Genomic DNA, 5,118 nt, shown 5'->3' with positions numbered 1-5,118 from the left:
GTCCATTTTCACTGATTTGATGATGTGCATGCCTAGCACGGTTCGCAATTGGGGCGCGCCGTATCACGTATGGCTTGGCGCTGAACGTTTGCGCATGATCAATTTGGGGCTCGTGATAGTGAAGCTCTACGTGTCGATGTGTCATTGGATGAAGCTACTACCCTAATCTTGACTAGTAGGTTTGTTAGTTTAGGCCTTAGCACTAAAGAACGGATTGCAGCTGGCCATTCAATTGGGCTGCAATCGCATTGTCGTCAACTCGAATAGCCTGGTTGCTAAAAAAAAGGCTGCGATCCAAACCATCGTCAACTAGGGCGAATTGTCGTACGAGGACGTGCGCCACTAATCTATACAAGGGGCAGCACTGTCAATTGTCGTACGTATGTGCAAAGCTATACAAGCGCACATACGGTATACTCTAACACCCCCCCTCCCCTTGGCAGTCTGGACGTCGGCGGCGGCGACACAAAGACTGGTTCGGAAATCAAGGAAGACATCCGTGGGCACGGCAGGAGCGGACGAGGTGAACACACGCCGAGTGACAGGGTCAAAACACCGGTAGCCACGGTGATCAGATGGGTAGCCAAGAAACACGCACGCAACGGAACGATGGTCGAGCTTGTGGCGCGCCGTGGATGCAAGGTTGGGAAAGCACAAGCACCCGAACACACGGAGCGAAGAGTAATCGGGCTCGACACCGAGCAGGAGGGCGTGTGGGGTCCGGGGGGCGGTGGCGCGGCAGGGCCGGCGATTGAGGAGGTAGGTGGCGGTGTTGAGCGCCTCAGCCCAGAAGCGCGCCGGCATGCCGGCGTGAAACAGGAGAGCGCGCACCCCGTCATTCAGTGGGCGGAGGACCCGTTCATCTTTGCTGTTTTGCAGGCTTGTGTATGGGCAGGAAAGGCCGAAGTGTGCGCCATGGCGAGCGAGGAAGGAGTGGACAACAGCATTGTCGAACTCGCAGCCGTTGTCGGTCTGAAGCGCGAGGACAGGGAGCTGAAATTGTGTCTGGACGTAGGCAAAGAACTCAAGCAGAATGGCAAATATTTCCGACTTGTGTTTGAGCGGGAAAGTCCAAGCATAGTAAGTGAAATCGTCGAGCACAACCAAATAGAATTGATATCCCGAGATGCTTACAACCGGCAAGGTCCATACATCAAGATGCAAGAGCCGAAATGGAAACATGCTGCTACTGCTAGATGACTGAAAAGGAAGACGTTTGTGTTTGCCTAAATGACAGTTGCTACAGACATGATGTCCATCTTTGCTGAAGGCCAGTGGAAGATGATCGGCGACGAGGCAGAGCAAGGCAGCCCCGGGGTGCCCTAGACACTGGTGCCAGAGGTCCGTGTCGGCAATACCGGTGAAGGACCGTGAAGAGCAAGGCGCCAGAGTGCCCACTGGATAGAGGTCGCCATTAGAATCACAACGGAGGATCACCACCTTGGTTCGGAGGTCCTTAACAGAGAAACCACAAGCGTCAAATTCAACCGAAACGGGATTATCGCGGCAGAGTTGCCGGACAGAGAGAAGATTTTTAATGAGAGAAGGAGAAACGAGCATGTTGCGGAGTTGAATGGGCGAGGTGCCGGCGATGAGAGAGCCGGTGCCGACGTGTGTGATCGGCAGGCACTCACCACTGCCCACAATGATGTGAGAATCAGAGAAGGAGGGACAGACGGAAAGGAGGTTACCCAGCGATGAAGACATGTGTGTCGCGGCGCCAGAGTCAAGGTACCACTCTGGGGTGGACCCTGAGGTTGAGGGGCCAGCCGTGGCGCTGTGCAGGGCCGCTTGAAAGGAGGCCATGTCCCACGCCGGGGACTGGGAGGAGGAAGAAGCGCCTGGGGCGCCGTAGCCGGCCGGCGGTGCATAGCCAGGGGGCGAACCTCCCGGGGGGCGAAGGTGTACGGTGCGGGCGCGCCCATGGAGGGCGCGGCGAACATCGCCTGCTGGGGCGGCGTGCCGGGGCGCGGACCCAGCACACCAGAGCCCGGAGCGCGCCAGGCCACGGGCTAGGCCTGGACGAGACCCGTCGACGAGTTGGCGCCGGGCGCCGGAGCAGGAACGCTGGGCGGACGCGGAGCCACAGGTGGTGTCGGGGAAGAGCCGCCACGGCCACAGCGACGAGAACGGCCGCGCCCACGGGTGTTGTCGGAGGCTGGCGCGGGAGGTGCTGGTGCAGGAGCGGAGCCGCGCCCGGCGACGAGGGCGTGGGCGGACTGAATGCGTGCGGTCTGCTCTGCACGGTGTTCCTCCAGCAGTAAGAACGAGCGAACTTGCAGGAAGGAGGGGAGCGGAACCTGAGAGGTGATGTTCGGGATGGCGGAGTGGTACTGCCGGCTCAACCCACAAAGGAGATGAAAGACCTGGCGGGGCTCGGAGACGGGCTGGCCGAGGTCGCGCAGTTGGTCGGTGAAGGTCTTCAACCGTGTGCAGTACTGCATGATCCACATGTCTCCTTGCACCAGCGCGTGGTACTCGGCGTCGACGTAGAAGGCGTGTGTAAGGTGGTTGTCGCGGAAGATGTCGTCGACGGCCGTCCACACGACGAGCGCGGTGTCCTCCGGCTGCATGACATCGTCGAGGAGCTCCGGCGAGATGGTGGTGTAGAGCCAGTGCACCATGACGTGATCCGCCATCATCCACTCGGGGTCGTCGAGGCGAGAGACCGCCGCGGAGTCGACGTGATCGCGCAGACCAAACATGCCGATGACAGTGTCAAAGTGGCGGTGCCATTGCGTATAGTTGCCGGCGAGCAGGTCGAGCGTGACTAACACATGACGGCGAATGTCGCCAGTCTGAAGGACCAAGGACGGGAAGAAGGAAGGCAGGGACGCAGCGGCGACTGCGGGAGCAGGAGGTGGGAGAGCTAGGGAGGCGACCAACGGCGCGGTAGCAGGTGGCGTGGTGGCAGGCGACGGGAGAGCGCCAGCAGCAGGGACGGGGGGAGCGTTGGCCAGGGGAACAACGTCAATGGCAGGGTCGTCGGCGTGCTCCATAGCGGCAGTGGAAGCAAGATCCGGGGGGAGGGGTATCTGATACCATGTTAACTGAAGATTAGGGAGAGAACTCACACACATCTCATTAGCACGTAGGCAATGGGTATATGTACACTTGCGGAGCCACACCGGACTAATGGAGATCATGGGGTGAGCCACTACTCGAGGACATACGCCACTAACCTATACAAGGGGCAACACGGTTAACTGTCATACGTATGTGCGAAGCTATACAAGCGCACATACGGTATACTCTAACACAATCTATGCAGACTGTGTACTAGTTTTGAAGGAGTTCGCGGAAGTACCTATACTCACTGGTCACTACTCCAGAAAATAGAATGAGGTGACAGATACCCTGCTGAGGAGGCATGCTAATGTAATCACGTTCAAACATGGTTGGATGAAGCCCTAAATTTTATTCAGTCTGTCTATTTTTCTGGACTCCGCTGCAAATCCGACATCAGATTTTTTAGCATGCCAAATCGAATATTTTTCATGGCAAATCATGTTCTTCAAGGATAGCAAGTTTAGTTAATGAGTACGGCAAATCTGTCTTGGTTTATTTTTTGCTAGAAAATTATTATGCTTGCAAGCTATATTTGACATCATCTCGCCAATATAAATTGCTATAAAAAAAATTAGATTTGCCATGTCAAGAAATTTGATGTCAGATTTTTAGTGTTCCCAATTCTTTTATTCGGCCTCTATATGTAAAAGACGTACTCTTAACACAATAAAGGAACTGAGCTAACCAAGATAAAAACATAAAATTCTTCTACCTCTCCCACCCGAATCGTCCCCACATGCGACTAGGGGAAACCCTAAATCGTTGTCGGTTTAGCGCCCCCCTCTCCTCGCATCCATCAGTTCGTGTCGTCGGGCAAAGCCCTGGTAGTGCCGACGGTGAGGGGGCTCATTCTCTCACCTTCTCAACTGGAGATGGTGTGGGTCATCCTCCTCGGGCAGAGGCACATCGCATTCGTGGGGCGCGGCGGCATAGCACAGTGGCTGGTGCACCCGTGGCGGCAACGGGATATCGATTTAGGATCTAGGACAAATGGGTGACACGGGTGGCACTGGTGGCTGGAGTCTCCAGGCACGACAGATAGTGGCTAGGGGCTACGGCGGCCGGTTGTCAGAGGCCTGGCGACTGGTGACTGTCAGAGGTGGTGGGTGGTGCCCCTCCGCACGTACAGGTTGATGTGCGGTGGCGGGGCTTGGTGGGTCGTAGCGGGCTGCGGGCATGGCTCGTGGTGGCAACGTGGCATCAAGCTCCTGCATGCTCGTGTTTGCGCTTCGGTGCTCTGGACGATGCGAGGTGAACACCCGCCCTGATAGCGCGGTGTGAGGGCTCATTCGGCTTGCCTTGGTCGACGATGAGTGTTGGTGGCATGCCTGTTTCTGGTGGTTGGTGGTGTAGATCTAGGGCTAGGGGTGGAAGGCGCCACGGGCTGGATGGGGTCCAGTTTGCTATGGGCCTATGGCCTACCACTCTGGCGGCCCCTCTTCAGGCTACCAGAACGACGATATTGTTGGCTAACCCTAAGGATTTACACCCTGGACGTGAGGATGGTAAGATCCAGTTGGGATATTCCTTCATGTATGGGATCCTGGGCACGTGGAGCGGCGTTGGATTTGGTAGCTCCCGATCGTGGCAGCACTTTGGCTCGACGGATCCACTCACCCGCGGTTCGTGTCATCCTGGTGTCATCGTGGCTTCCACGATGGTGATCCCTGGTCTGGATCTGGAGGCCTAGCATGGGAGGTCATGCCCCTCCCTTGTGGGGTGTGTCAGCAACCTTGTGTCTGTGAGTGGCACTTGTGTGGGTCTGAGCGAAAGCATTGGGCTTAGGGCGACGACAACGGTGGCACCTACAGGTGTCGCTCCCCTCTAGTGTGCATTGCTATGGGTCCTCTCATGGTGCCAGGGTTCTGGGGTGAAAACCTTAGTCCCTTTTCGGGCTCGACGAAAGTGGTGTCTGGTGTCATCACCCTCTTAAGGGCATCGTCATGGAACCTCGACCCCTCTTGGGTGTAAATATCCCACATCGTCGGGTTTGCCTCTTCTCTAGCATACCGCGTTCGCATCTCTGGAGCGGGAGGGTTCTGTTGTTCT

General features: G+C 56.8%; 1 pseudogene; it reads right to left on the bottom strand.

Moving 5' to 3' along the window:
• Positions 1-342: 342 nt before the first annotated feature.
• Positions 343-2,999, bottom strand: LOC147992360 (uncharacterized; annotated as a pseudogene).
• Positions 3,000-5,118: the final 2,119 nt, after the last annotated feature.

Source organism: Triticum urartu, chromosome 1A (assembly GCF_056163025.1).
Source record: "Triticum urartu cultivar PI428250 chromosome 1A, HENAU_Tu73, whole genome shotgun sequence".
Lineage (NCBI taxonomy): Eukaryota > Viridiplantae > Streptophyta > Magnoliopsida > Poales > Poaceae > Triticum > Triticum urartu.
This window is presented reverse-complemented; position numbering and strand designations above follow the sequence as displayed.